Here is a 16200-nt window from a genome sequence, read left to right as displayed (position 1 = left end):
CAGAGAATTCTCACTCGCTATGTCATGTCAAATGGTCTTTTGAGATCACAGTTATATAGAACAGAGCTACTTATTTACGCACACCATGTAACAGCATTATAAATGGAAATATTGTGTTTCCAAGCCTGCTGTGACCCGATCTCACCATCAATCCATCGAGAGGAAAGGAAGGGAAAAGGTCGGGTTAAGGATACTTGACCAAGAAAGTTCCCTAACAGTTCTCAAACACAGGGACGTCATTACCTTACCTTCCGAACGAACCTCATATAAGTTCACTTAGTTGTGATCATGAGCTCTCCCAAGCTTGTATCCCGTGTGACAGCGGAAGGTGTCATGACCCTACCTCAACGTCGCAGTATGTCCCAATCAATGGTTTTAAAGCCAAAAGGAATCCGGACGTAAATGTGAGTTAAGGGTATTTTTAACAACCATGATAGCCCTCTCGAGATGTACATCCACCAAAGATGGCATCACTTCATGTTTATCGGCTTCACCATCTCGAGTATGCTAAATCACAAATAAACCTTTTCTTAAGGTCCATACCCCTCGCGACAAATTCATTCATACGGTCTAGATGTTTAAAACAACCTAGAAATAAGATGGGAGTTACCACTAGCCTCATTTTTGGGGGTCGGCTAGAAAACCCAATTGAGTGCCGAGAGTGTTCCTTCGATTCCTACGCAACCAAATATCTAGATTCGAGGACTTGGATTACGCTAGTATTTCTATTAGCGTCATTTTGGTACCTAACAGTATGTTGTGTTTACCTAAAGTGTCCATGCATTTCTTCTTTAATTTTTCAGGATCGTTTATCCTAAACTAGGTGATCATGCGCGGTTGGTCATTTACATGCTATTTTATTTCTAGAAAATGTGAAAAGAAAGCAATCAATTGAATTGAAATTACAAGACAGTAAACAAACAACCAGGGAAAGCAGTAAATCTATCATGCAATCTTAGGAAAGATAAAAGATAAACACAATTAAAAGAAAAAGAAAGAAAAGAACCCGCAACATGTTGGGCTTTTATACAGATAACAAGAAACTCAAGACATATGTTGGGGATGAATGGTACAAAGATATGATCAGATTGGACATCGACCTTTCATCGTCTTCGCATCATTTTCGTCTTCGGGTTCCTATTCTAAACCTAGTCTAAGAGCTATAACTATGTACATACAATGGAAAGAAACAAACATACATGTTAAAACAACTAAAAGCACAACATCATGCCAAAGTCAATCAATCCAAGGAAGTTCAACTCACAAATTAGATTTGGGCCTCAAGGTCGGCCTTTGTAGTTCATGCGTAGGTTCCTTTAAGACACCTACCCAATTCATTTGATCACTTATAGTCATTATTGATCAATTGTGTTCTCGCATGGCCAATAACACTTATAAGCTCCTAACCAAACGTTTCATGTGATCCCCAAGATCTACCCTTGATATCATGCATCAACCCTAACATACATCTAAAAGTCACATGCATGAGTGTGAATTAAACACACAAGCAAGTTTTTTGGATCTTATTTCTTAACTAATCAAATAAGAAAGTGAACCTCGGTAGGTCACTTACTACCAAGGGTACACGTTGATCACAAACATAGGCATTTCTAATTAATGACGTAATGATAAGCATGAGGGTATATGTGATATTTCAAATACATTTCTTTCAAATCATCGACGAAGTTTTTTAGCTATAGAAGACATTCAATTGCCAAGGCTAGCTCGAGGTTCACATAAATGCACTCACAAGCATTGCGGACATTTTGGATATAGTCCAAATCATAACTTTCACAATTGTCAAATCGGGATTTAAAGAGATTTAAAAACATTTCGAATTAAGGAATATCTAGGCTATGGAACACATTCAATTGCCAAGGTTAACTTGGAACTCGCATAAATGCATTCACAAGTGTCACAGATATTTTGAATATGGTCTAAATCATGACTCGTCCTTAAGACAAATCAAGCTTTGAAAAAGAGCTTTTAAAAAGTTATTCTTAGAAATATCACATGTATCAAAGCGTCTTAAAGATGCGATTTGAAAGGCCAATTTACTAAAAGCTATTTGACAATAAAAATCAAGACATTTAAAGCAATTTTCATGAAAATGACATGGCCTATTTTCATGCACAAACTAACCTAAGTGGTTTAGCTAAACAATCACAACCAAGTTTATGTTAGGAAATTTCAGATTAAGCATGACAAAACAGTAAAATTGAATGATACCCATTAGCAATCTAACCATGAAAAAATTTCTTAATATGTATTACATGATGAAAAAGAACTTTCATGAAGAAAGTTTTCCTAAATGAACTATGCATGATTTTATAAAAATCGAAAAACAAACAATACATTAGTAAATTGTCAAAATAGTAAGATATCATATCATTGTAACTAAGATTTGTCCTATCAAAAAAGATCTAAAAATGATGGAATTTTCACACAACATATTCAACATGATGATAAACAAACTTTATTAAGGGACCAAGTCAAGAATCTATACAGAAGAAATGATACAAAAATGACAAAGGTCTGTCCAAATAGGGGTAAAAACAGGGGTCCGAATTTTGACCCTAGGTCTAGATTTGGACCTCTCGTAGGAAAAATGGAAAAGAGACCTAATGACAAGAAAATTGCTTGAAATTAATGGCATTCAAAAGTTCTAAGTGTGCTTTCCAACTTCCTAGAAGGATTCGGGCCTAAATGAGGTCAATTTGGTGTTCTAAGACCGAGGTTTCTAAAAGTGCGCATATCAGTAATTAAAAATCAAAATCATAAGCATGCATCAATAAGTCTAGAAATCATTCATATAATGCACAAATGGCATGAAATTCACAAATGACAAAGGATTTGATGCAACAAAAGATTCGGGTAAACATCTAACCCTAAGTCATTATGCAAAAGAATCGTGCAAGTTAATGTCAATGCCAAATGAGCCTTAAATGGCATACTTGATGATTTTGGAATGCGACTAGCTTAATTGAGGCACAGTGTTTGTATAGTAAATGATGCTTGATCAAGACAATTCACAAATGTACACAAACCTTGTTATATGTACTTTAAAATTCAAGAAGACATCAATACAATATTTAGTCTCTAACAAATTCAAACGAGCACGGTAAAGTGCATACATGATAAGGTTTCACCTTAACCTTAAATACCACAGAACGAGTATGATTTCAGCCATCTAAAGATATACAAAAATCCAACGAAAAATCTCACATGCGGACACATGACAAGGAATATTTTCCATTGAGAGTCCAAAACCTAATTGAGATCATGTAAGTCACGACAAAAATGACAAGATAAATTGCATCTCGAAGCTTTATTGTCACGCCCCAAACCCGAGCACGCACGCATCCCTCGGCAATCGATCAAATTGCGACGTTCCCAAGATGCGTCACTGACCCTTTCATTTTATGCACATGCAGAAACGAATTAAATAAACACCCTAACAACCATCAAACACCGGGATAGTAAAAGCATGCTGACTATTTTCATAAAACGCACTTTATATACACATTAGGTTAATCCTTACAAGTCTATAAATATAAGTCTGACCCAAAAAGAAACTACGAGATAACCTATACCCCAGGCCCCACTGCTTCAGGCTCCAAATCCTCCACAACACCATATGGGATGTCGATGTCCAAAGGATTAGCTACCTCTACTCTAGACCCTTTAGCCTCGGGCCCCGAGTTTTCCATGATATCATATAGTATATCAATATCCATGGGGTGAAGTACCTCTACATCCTCGGTTTCGATAATAGGCCCGTCAAAACCCTGCAAAGGACCCTCCTGAACCCTGTTAGGCTCGTTAAGGAACCACGCTTTGAAGCGATGAGATACCAAGTGAGATAGGCCCTCATCAACCCAAATAATGGTAACCACGAGCTCACGGTTCCAGGTAGTCCTGAGGATGGGGAAAAAGGTAGACTCGAACTCCACCTCCCGTGGGCACCCAAAACAGACGTGACCTACCTCCATACTAAGGACCTGAAAATATTTAAACGACAACGGGGTGAGATAAAATTTCAACGAGTCAACACCCTAAACTCCGATTGGGACGAGAATTCACTTAAAGGCGTCTTAAACATGCACCATATAGGACTTACCTCACCTTGGCACGTTCCTGCACATTAGCTCATCACATAAATCATATGCATACAACAAACGCATTTCATAACCGGAACGCATCAATTTATCTTTCAAACAATCACATAGGTCCCGATTATAAGGCCAAACCGTTATGACACGTCTTATTCCATGCCACACAATTTTGTCCCGTAATTAGGCGCAGCTATCTCAATCACTCAAGCGTGTCCCAGTTATTTATGACCCATTGGCCACGGCCAACTCATCAGTCGGCGGTCATCCAACATAACCGGGCATTGTCCCGCTCCGTTGGGCACAGCAATGTCTACATCTAGACAACATTCTATAAAGGAGTATCGGTCTAGCCTCCACTGCGATTGGCATCCGTTGACTTGGGGCATCCGAACTTAATCAAGCATCATCCTGTGTGAACGCATCAGGACGGGTTTCGATAGTGATCATACGCACATCCATACTCAGCTAAGAACATCGTGCTTTGCACTCAAATATCTCAATTTCAAATAAAGGACTTGGCCAATTTTCTTCGTATTAAAAAGCATCCCAATAAAATAATCATGTGTGGTCATGCCTTTAAACACGGTACGCTCTCATTTCAAAGTCCCACGATTTTGTATAGCACATAAAAATATATTGGTGTTAAAAACCGACACCCGGTATTTTTCTAATTAACTACCCAAAATTCAAAATTTTGCAATAATAATCCGTAATGAACACCAAGCACTCAATTGCACAATTAAGTAGTCAATTTCATATATCAAATCATCCACAACGATTAGCGTAAAATTCTGATAAACCGCCATCCCATCATAATTTATCGTAATAAAAATTAATTAAATAAATCTCGGGAAAATAAATTATTTTAATTTAGTTAACTTAATCACAATTAAATAAACGAACCACGGTTAACTAACTAATCCTAGTTAACTAACTAACCTAGGGTAGTTAATCCTAACCAAACTAACCCCTAACTAACTAGTTACACTAACCAAACTAATCTAACTAGGCTAGTTCTTCTAACTAAGGATTAACACTCATCTAATTTAACACTAATCCAATATTAGTGCATTAACTCACCGAATTAAGGCGGCGACGGGTTCACAGCGACGGTGGCACAAAGACAATGAAGACTCAAAACTACCGAGTCTCCAATGTAGGACCATCCGGGGCTAAAAAACAGCCCACAAGGCTCACGGCTTGGCTGTAGGTTCTGCTGGGTTGGTCTCGGCTTGGGGGCTGGACTGAAGAATATGGTGCAGGCTACTTTGTGAAGCGTTGCTAGGCTTCGGTGGCTGTGGTGGAGGCGTGTGGTGAGGCTGCTAGAATGTGTGGGCAGTGAAGATGATGGCTACGCTAGCGTGAGGAGTGGTGTTGGTTGGCGTGATGGTGGGTAGAATTCTGGTGGTGTTGGGGTGACGTGGAGATGGAGGGCTAACGGGTTGGAGTGATGGCGTTAGGAGGCGAAATGGGCGTGCGGTTGTGTGGTTGGGTGGTGAATGGAGGTGGTGTTAGTGACAACAGAATGAAAAGGAATGTAGGCCAAGTGAAATAAAGAAGATGGAGCTGAGGGACAATGGAAATGGAGGAGATGGGTGGCTGGAAGTTCACGCACAAGAAGAAAGAAGAAGAGTGGGAGAGAGAGGGAACAAGAAGGTCAAGGCTTTGGCCAATTAGATTTCTAGAGAAATATCTAAGTGATGATGAGAGAAACCCCCAAAGTCTTCAGCCCCAATTTGTCAAGGAATCCTCCAATGGTAATTTTCTACACATTTCTTCACAAAAATCCATTTTGAAGGCCAAAAAGTTCTTAATTTTGCCCATCCGAATTTCCTTCTATTTAATTTTGTCGAATTTGATTTTTCCGAAATTTTTCAGGCTCGATGGAAATTTTCTAAAAGATTAGACGATGTCTTAAAAATAAATTATAACACGCTCAAACGTTTGATTCCTAAAATCGAATTCAATTTCGTGGTTAAAATTGACCGGACGCGATTTTAGCGTGACCTAATCTATCAGGTAGCTTTTATGGATTTTAATGCGTTTGACCCGTGGTCGATAATTTTCAATCTACGTTTGTGCATCTCCGACTCGTAGGTAACACTTGGTTGTTGTAAAAATCGCAAGGTTTCAATTACGGGTACCGAGTACAGAATCGATAGAAAATCGGGTTAGTGCCATTCAACGCGAATTTTTGCAATCATGCGGAATCACCCGTTATACAATTACACCATTCCATCAAATCCACCTATGCCCGATCACTAATCAATTATAACGGTGTCGTATTGACCCTTGCCGATTATCACGGTTGAGTGATTGTTTTCCGATCGAATTCTCAAGTCTATTATGTTTATATCCCTTAATGGCTTCACTTGATAGATCATTTAACTCATCAGTGATCAACTCCGAGAAAAAGGATCATAGGTGCGTCGACGAAATGTCCATTTCATTTTATCGAGATGACGTCGAAATTCAGGATGTCACATTTTTGTTACTGCAGCACCCTTTTACATTAATGTATGCAATTAATGCACTAAACGACATCAAAACTTTGCAAATCATGCATATATTGAACACATACAACATGTAGTTCATTTATCATGAAAGACTTGAGGTGAATAAGGTCAATTACATCTTCAAGTCTACCTAAATTCCTCTTGGACCAAGACATGGCAGATTGACCTTACCTCAGATCAAAATGGTTTTGACCTCACTAATCATGCCTAAAAATTCCAAAAAAAAAAAGAACAAGACATTCTCCAAACAAACAACTTTCATAAAGGAAAGTTCATCCAAAAATCAACATAGAGATCAGCACAAAATGGGAGAAGTACACTATCAGTGCCATAATTTGTGTACGTCACTCACTTTGGTGCCAAAAGTTTCTGTCGGATCACTTAAGTGCCAAAAAGTTTGAAAAACGCTCACTTTGGTGCCAACTCCGATCTTGTTGATCGAAAATCCAACGTGGTACTTTTTTTTTATTAGTTTTGAAGTTGATGTGGCTCGCCAGAGAGTATAGTTAGCATTTAAACAACAAAATGACGTTGTTTTATGTATTTCCCTCAAATTCAAAACCCTAAATGCCCAAATTGAGAGAGAGAAGATGTCGTCTTCTTCCCCAAAGAACAGCACCAGCAGCACCAGCAACACCAGCAGTGCCAAAGAATAGCACTAGAAACACCAGTAGAGCACCAGCACGACACCAATAGTTTTCCAGAAAAGAAACCACGCACTCGCCTCCGCCCTCCCCCAGTAGTTTTCCTCCATTTTAAATCACCTTATCGACCTTTCAAATTCCTGAATCTCAGCCCCATCACCGCCTTTTCCCAAGGAATATCGCTGGGCGCAGAGGAAGCGCAAGCTCGAAGAATCTCCAGAAGCACGAGCGATCCGAACAATGGTAGCTACGAAGATATGGAATGCCATGGAGGTCGTCGGTGAAGCCAACTGAGACGACGGCGGTGGCGGCGGCCGTGGCCCCGCCATCCCCTCCTCCGCCCTCGCCATCGAAACCTCCCTCTCCCTCAAGATTTTCTGTTCATTTTTCTTTTTCTTTTTGTCTTGTTATGGCAAGCAACTATGATAGAGGTCGAGGGATGGAGGCCAAGCGACGGTGGCCAAGGGACAGCGGCCAAGCGACGATGGCCAAGGGACGGCGGCTGAGCAACAATAGACAAAAAAACCCTAATTTCAATCCCCAAATAAAAAAAAAATCCCCAAATGAGTTGTGTGGCGTCGTTTTTGTGAGGCCATCCATGTAGGACGGAAAAACGATGTCGTTTTCTTAAGGAAGACGGAAAATGACGTCATTTAAAAGGCTTCTTGATTTTTTTTAAATATAAAAGCCACGTAATCATTTTGGCCGGAATCTGTCGCCGGTGGCACGAAAGTGATCGTTTTTCCTCCGATTTGGCACTTAAATGATCTGACAGAAACTTTTGGTACTAAAGTGAGCGCTGTACACAAGTTATGGCACTAATAGTATACTTCTCCCATACACAAATAGTAAAATCAAAATCCGGAACCAAAATAGAACCTAAAACAAACCTAAACTACTGCAGAATTGAGCAACTTTGGATGTGCCTTTCGAGGGTCAAACATTGCTCAATCAGGGCGTACAACCTATTGATTCAAAGCTTATGATGTGTATTTTCAAAGTGTAGAAGGACTCAAACTAAGATAAGGTCATTTCGAATCTCGTTTTGGTCAAAATATTAGATCAGTTCAATAGCACGAAAATACAGGTTAAGGCCTAATCAAGTTCAATCATCCATGATCATTCAAAAGTAATTTATCACAGCAGATCAACTTATTCTAGTCTATCAATCAAGCTTCTAAACATAGTATATAGTCCTAAAATTGAACCCTAGCCTCGATTGATTAATCCAATCTTGTTTCACGGGGTTCAATATCGAGGAGGTTATCTTTGTGTGATTTTTTGTGGTTTTGATCCGTGATCAGACAAAATCTTCTCTGGAACACGATTGGGACTCCAAAAATTGCAATTGGACCTCTACAAACCTACAAGGAGACCGGTTGGACCATTAGTTTGGAGCTAGAATAGATCTAGCCAAATGGAAATTTTCCAAAAGATGAAGCGAGGTCCTAAAAATAAATCGTGACACACTCAAACGTTCGATTCTTAAAATCGAATTCAATTTCATGGTTAAAATCAATCGGACGCGATTTTAGCACGACATAATCTACTAGGTAGCTTTTAGGGATTTTAAGACGTTTGACTCGAGGTCAATCATTTTCAATCCACATTTGTGCATCTCCAACTCGTAAGCGACTCTCGGTTGTCATAAAAATCGCAAAGTTTCAATTACGGGTACTGAGTACATAATTGACTTTTAATCGGGTTAGTACCGTTAGATGCGAATTTTTGCAATCATGTGTAATCACCTGCAATTCAATTATAACCATTCCATCGAATCAACCTATGTTCGATCACTAATCGATTATAATGATGTCGTATTGACCCTTGCCAATCATCACAGTTGATTGATCGTTTTCCAATCGAATTCTCAAGTCTGTCGCGTTTTTATCCTTTAACCTTCACTTGATAGATCAGCTAACTCGTGAGTGATCAGCTCCAAGAAAAGAACTATAGGTGCGTCGACGAAATGCCCATTTTATTTTATCGAGACAAGGTCGAAATTCAGGATGTCACAACTCTTCCCTTTTTATAAAAATTCCGTCCTCGAAATTTAAACCATTACAACTCTTTTTCAAAAAGTTGGGGTATTGACATCTCATCGATTCTTCGCTTTCCCACATTGCTTCTTTTGTCCTGTGGTGTTGTCAGACCACTTTAACCAAAGAGATCGTCTTGCTGCGCAACACTTGCTCCTTTCGATCTACTATCTAAACCGGTCTCTCCACATACGACACTCTCTCGTCCACATCTAATTCTTCAAAATTCAGCACATGGGTCTGGTCAGGTTCATACTTCATCAACATTGATACGTGAAAGACATCATGCGCTTGTACAAGTCTCGGCGGCAATGCAAGACGATACGCCAAAATCCCAATTAATTCCAAAATCTCAAAAGGACCGACGTACCTCAAACTTAACTTCCCTTTCTTGCCAAAGCGTGAAGTACCCCTCATCGGTGACACTTTAAGGAATACGTGTTCACCAACTTGGAACTCCAACGGCATCGACTGATTGCTGAACCAACTTTGGGCCGGTAATCTCATGCTTTCCAACGTCATCCCAACAGATTGGAGTTCTACATGCTCTGCCATACAACGCTTCAAACGGTGCCATATGTATACTCTGTTGATAATTGTTGTTGTAGGCGAACTCAACTAGATGAAGTTGTTCCTCCTAGCTTCCTTTGAAGTCTAACACGCAAGCTCACAGCATGTCCTCGAGGATTTGAATCGTCCTCTCAAACTGGCCATCCGTTTGCGAATGATAGCTCATACTGTATTGCAGCTTCGTTCCTAAAGCAGTCTGTAAACTTTTCCAGAAAGCTGCCATGAATTTTGGGTCTCAATCTGACATAATTGTCACTTGAACTCCATGCAAATGAACTATCTGTCGCACGTACAACTCAGCATATCTGTCCAATGCAAAGTCCTTTCGTATGGCGATGAAGTGAGCAGATTTCATCAATCTGTCAACTACAGCCCATATGGAATCATTAGCTCGCTGACTCCTTGGTAGACCCATTACAAAATCCATTGTGATATGTTCCAATTTCCACTTGGGAATCTCAAGAGGTTGCAAAAGTCCTCCTAGCGTGCAATGCTATGCTTTCACTTACTAACACGTCAGACACTTGGCAACATGTCTAGCGATACTTGATTTCATACCGGTCCACCAATAGTGTTGATGCAGATTCTGATACATCTTCATACTACCAGAATGAATGTTGAAGTTGCCATGATGAGCTTCTGACAAGATCTCCTCCTTGAGCTCTGCATCGTCAAGTACACACAATCTTCCACGAAACTTTAGGGTTCATTCACCAGAAACTTGAAAATCAGCCTCTCTTTTCTGCATCCTCCTACTGACTCTTCTGGATCTTAGGATCTGTCAACTACAACGTCTTGATTCTTATCTGCACTTCTGGTTCAATTCTGAGAGTGGCTATAAGACTTGAAAGGTGACCTACCTCAAATTTGAAAACCGTATCTCGACCTCCTTTGAGTACAATCCACCCTGGATTACCATTTGTGTGATTGAAGACTTCCGCCTTAACACATCTGCAACCCTGTTAGCTTTTTCGAGATGATACAGGATGTCGTAGTCATAGTCCTTGAGAAATTCCATCCAACAATGTTGTCTCATGTTCAACTCTTTCTGAGAGAATAAATACTTTAGACTCTGGTAGTCTGTAAATATCTGGAACCTTTCTCCACACAAGTAATGTCTCCAAATCTTTAGGGCAAAGATGATCGATGCGAGTTCTAAATCGTGTGTCGAATAATTCAACTCATGAGGCCTCAATTGACGAGACGCGTATGCAACAACTCTTCCATGTTGCATTAAAACGCAACCTAGTCCTCGATACAACGCACCACTAAAGATCTCATATCCTCAAGGACTAGACGAAATGTCAATACGGGTACGGTAGTCAACTTTTACTTAAGCTCTTGAAGACTACGCTCGCACTTATCTGTCCATACGAACTTCTCTTCCTTCTTCAACAGTTGAGTCAGAGGCATGGCTATTGCTGAAAATCTTTCCACAAATCATTTGTAGTAGCTTGCCAATCCCAAGAAACTTCTTATCTCTGTCACTGTCATCAGTCTTAGCCAGTTAATAACTGCTTCGATCTTAGTCAGGTCCATAGAAATCCCTTCACCAGAAATCACGTAACCTAAGAAAGCCACATGAGTTAGCTAAAACTCACACTTACTGAACTTGGCATACAGTCCATGTTCTCACAAAGTCTGAAGCACTGTCCTTAAATGTCTTCCGTGCTCCTCTGGACTTCTTGAGTACACCAGGATGTCGTCGATAAAGACTATCACGAACTGATCCAAGTATTCCTTGAATACTCGATTCATCAGATCCATGAAAGCAACTGGGGCGTTGGTCAAACCAAATGGCATTACGGTGACCTCATAATGGTCATAACGCGTACGAAAAGCTGTCTTCGGTATGTCTTCCTTCTTGATCCTTAGCTGATGGTACCCGGTCCTCAAGTCGATCTTGGAAAATATCGACACTCCTTATAGCTAATCAAACAAGTCGTCAATCTTTGGTAACGGATACTTGTTCTTGATCGTTACCTAATTGAGTTGCCTATAATCAATGCAAAGACACAACAAACCATTTTTCTTCCTCACAAACAAAATTGGTGCTCCCAAGGTGATGCATTAGGACATATAAATCCTTTGTCTAACAACTCCTGCATCTACACCTTCAGTTCCTTCAATTCTGATAGCATCATACGGTAAGGAGCCTTAGAGATTGGCTCTGTCCCAGGGGCCAATTCAATCATGAACTTGATCTCCCTTTCTAGGGGCAAACCAGGTAAATTCTTCAGGAAACACGTCAGAAAACTCCCGTACCACGACAATGCTCTCCATCTTCGGCTCCTCAACTGACGTATCCACTACAGTTGCCAAATAACCTTGGCAACCTACTTCTAATAAACAAGTTGCCTCAAGCGACGAGATTAAAGTAATCGAGGCTCCTCCTCAACTCCCAATAAACTCGAAACTTTCACCTGCTAACTAGTTGAACTAAATCAATTTTCGATAACAGTCTACAGTAGCACGTTGCTTGGTGAGCCAATCAATGCCAATGATCACATCAAAATCATACATGGCTAGTACAATCAAATCTATCATTTCCTCTCGATCACCAATAGCTAAATTGCAACTAGGACACCCTACGGCAAATAACACTTTATCTTTTAACGGGGTAGATAAACTAATGACTGTCCCCAACGGTTTTGGACTCAACCCTACCAACTTAATGTACTACTCAGCAATAAATGAATGCGTAGCTCCAGGGTCAAATAAAGCATAAGTAGCATGGTCGTTCAGCGAGACCGTACCTATGGCCACGTCTGGTGAGTCCTCTGCTTCTCGTTGGGTGATAACATACACCCTTCCCTGCATCAGCAGCCTGTTCAATCTACCTTGTGGTGTGTTCTGTGATGCATTTCCTCTATTTTGTCCCATCAGTGGTAGCAACAGTTGTGATCCCATCGACTTGCGCGAATAGTCCCTGATTTGGTGGCCTTGCTGACCACATCCAAAGCAAGCTCCCGTCCTTGTAAAACACGGGGCCGATCCATGTCGCCTCCGACAAAAGCGACACATGCCGTTCTAGTTGGGCGCTGACTTCCAATCCCACCCTTTTTGTTGGGCGGAATAAGATATCTTCCTCCAGTCATCGGCTTCTTTCCGAATTGATTACCATCTCTACTAGACCTAAACCGTGATCCAAATCCGGCGGCTCGTTTGTTCAAGTTCCGTTCGATCAGCTATGCCCTTTCACATATATCATTGTAGTCCTTCAAATTCAGTGGCACGAGTAGATATTTTATCTACGGTTTGAGGCCATCCTTGAACCTCCTTGCTCTGTCTACTAGATCCTTGATTAGTCTTGGCGCGTACTTGGATAGTTCGGTGAACTTCGCCTCATACTGATCTATTGACATCAGACCCTAACGTAGACGTTGGAATTCTGCCATCTTTTGTTCTCTGGCACAGTCAGAGAAGTACTTCCCATTAAAAACTTCCACAAAAGCGTTCCACACAAGAATTGTGCCTTCTGGAAACACTCTTCCTCTAGTGGCCTCCCACCAGGTACTTGCATTCCCCTGCAGCTGGTAGACCGCCAGGACTACCTTGCCTTCATTAAAGCACCTCAGAAGTGCAAATACCTTCTCTAACTCTCTAATTTAAAGGGTTGCAACCTCAGGATCACTAGCTCTACTAAACCTTGGCGGGTTCAACTTCAGGAACTACTCTACTAACTTATACATCGGTTGCTCCCCGATCACATTTCCAGGCTGGACTTCAGCAGGTGTAGCTGCAACAGCAGCAATGGCATTAGTGGCGGTAATGGCTGCGACGGTAGCGGTAGCTTGATTCTGGTACTACTGACCTACCAAGTTTCCCTACCAAGTTTCCAAGTGTCTCTAGTGCTTGCGCAATCCCATTTATTCTAAGATCGTCGAGTGCTACTACACCAATACCGCCCGACGATGGTACTCTTTCTCTCGCGCTAGCCTAAGCCAGCGCTCTACCACGGGTACCGACCCTAGTCAACGTCCTACCCCGAGTGATAGACGTAACAGTCCTCTTCCGAGGAGTCCTCCGCTTCGGATCGCTCATAATGCAGACTCTTTATAGAACCTGCTTTCCAATTCCACACAGAATTAAAGAAACTAAGGGGCCCACACAAAACAATCAGTCAATCAATCACAGGCGTCAGTATAAAGAAAATGCATTTCCTACTAACTAACCCAAGCCCCATTGTACTTTATCACTCCAGACACTAACTAGCTCCGATATCACTTCGAACAAGGATGTCATGCCCCGAACCCCAGGCACGCACACATCCTTTAGCAGTCAATAAAATTGCGATGTTCCCAAGACGCATCGCTGACCCTTTCATTTTATGCACATGTAGAAGCGAATTAAATAAACACCCTGACAACCATCAAACACTGGGATAGTAAAAGCATGCTAACTATTTTCATAAAACACACTTTATATACACATCAGGTTAATCCTTACAATTCTATAAACATAAGTCTAACCCAAAAAGAAACTACCAAATAACCTATACCTCGTGCCCCACCGCTTCAGGCTCTGGATCCTCCACGACACCATCTGGGATGTCGATGTCCAAAGGATTAGCTACCTCTACTCCAGACCCTTTAGCCTTGGGCCCCAAGTTTTCCATGATATCATCTAGTATATCGATATCCATGGAGTGAAGTACCTCTACATCTTCGGTTTTGACAGTAGGCCCATCAAAACCCTACAAAGGACCCTCCCAAACCTTATTAGGCTCGTTAAGAAACCACGCTTTGAAGCGATGAGATACTAAGTGAGATAGGCCATCATTGACCCAAATAGTGGTCACCACGAGCTCACGATTCCAAGTGGTCCCGAGGATGGGGAAAAAGGTAGACTTAGACTCCACCTCCCGTGGGCACCCAAAACGGACGTGACATACCTTCATACTAAGGACCTGAAAATATTTAAACCACGATGGGATGGTATAAAATCTCAGCAAGTCAACACCCTAAACCCCGATTATGACAAGAATTCACTCAGAGGCGTCCTAAACATGCACCATATAGGACTTACCTCGCCTTGGCGCGTTCTTGCACATTAGCTCATCACATATATCATATGCATACAGCAAACGCATTTCATAACTAGAACACATCAATTCATCTTTCAAACAATCACATGGGTCCCAATTATAAGGCCAAACCGTTATGACACGTCTCATTCCATGCCATACAATTTTGTCCCAAAATAAGGTGCTGCTATCTCAATCACTCAAGCTTGTCCCAGTTATTTATGACCCATTGGCCATGGCCAACACATCAGTCAACGGTCATCTAACATAACCGGGCGTCGTCCCACTCCGTCAGGCACGGCAATGTCTACATCTCGACGGCATTCCATAAAGGAGCATTTGTCCAGCCTCCACTACGACCGACATCCGTTGACTTAGGGCATCCGAACTTAATCAGGTATCGTCCTACGTGAATGCATCAGGACGGGTTCCGATAGTGATCACACGCACATCCATACTCGGCCAAGATCTTCGTGCTTTGCACTCAAATACCTCAATTTCAAATAATGGACTTAGTCAATTTTCTTCATATTAAAAATCATCCCAGTAAATATAATCATGCATGGTCACACCTTTAAACATGGTACGCTCTCATTTAAAAGTCCCACAATTTTGTATAGTATATAAAAATATTTTGGTGTCAAAAACCATCACCCGGTATTTTTCTAATTAAATACCCAAAAATCAAAATTTTGCAATAATAATCCATAATGAACACCAAGCACTCAATTGCACAATCAAGCAGTCAATTTCACAAATCAACTCATCCATGATAATCGGCGTAAAATTCTAATAAACAACTATCCCATCATAATTTATGCTAATAAAAATTAATTAAATAAATCTTGGAAAAATAAATTATTTTAATTTAATTAACTTAACCACGAGTAAATAAACTAATCACGGTTAACTAACCATAGTTAACTAATCATGGTTAACTAACTAACCCTAGTTAACTAACTAACCTAGGGTAGTTAATCCTAACCAAACTAACCCCTAACTAACTAATTACACTAACCAAACTAATCTAACTACGTTAGTTCTTCTAACTAAGGATTAACACCAATCTAATTAAACACTAATCTAACTACTAAGTGCAATTAACTTCCTAATCTAAGATTAGGGCGTTAACTCACCAGATTAAGGCGGCGGCGAGTTCATGGCAATGGTGGCACAAAGACGGTGAAGACTCACTATCGAGTCTCCAACGTAGGATCGTCTGAGGCTAAAAAGCCCACAAGGCTCATGGCTTGGCTAGAGCAACTGCTGGGCTAGTCTCGGCTTATGGGG

The sequence above is a fragment of the Eucalyptus grandis genome, chromosome 8, assembly GCF_016545825.1.
Source record: "Eucalyptus grandis isolate ANBG69807.140 chromosome 8, ASM1654582v1, whole genome shotgun sequence".
Classification (NCBI taxonomy): Eukaryota; Viridiplantae; Streptophyta; class Magnoliopsida; order Myrtales; family Myrtaceae; genus Eucalyptus; species Eucalyptus grandis.
The sequence above is the reverse complement of the archived record's forward strand: the minus strand, read 5'-3'. Positions refer to the sequence as shown.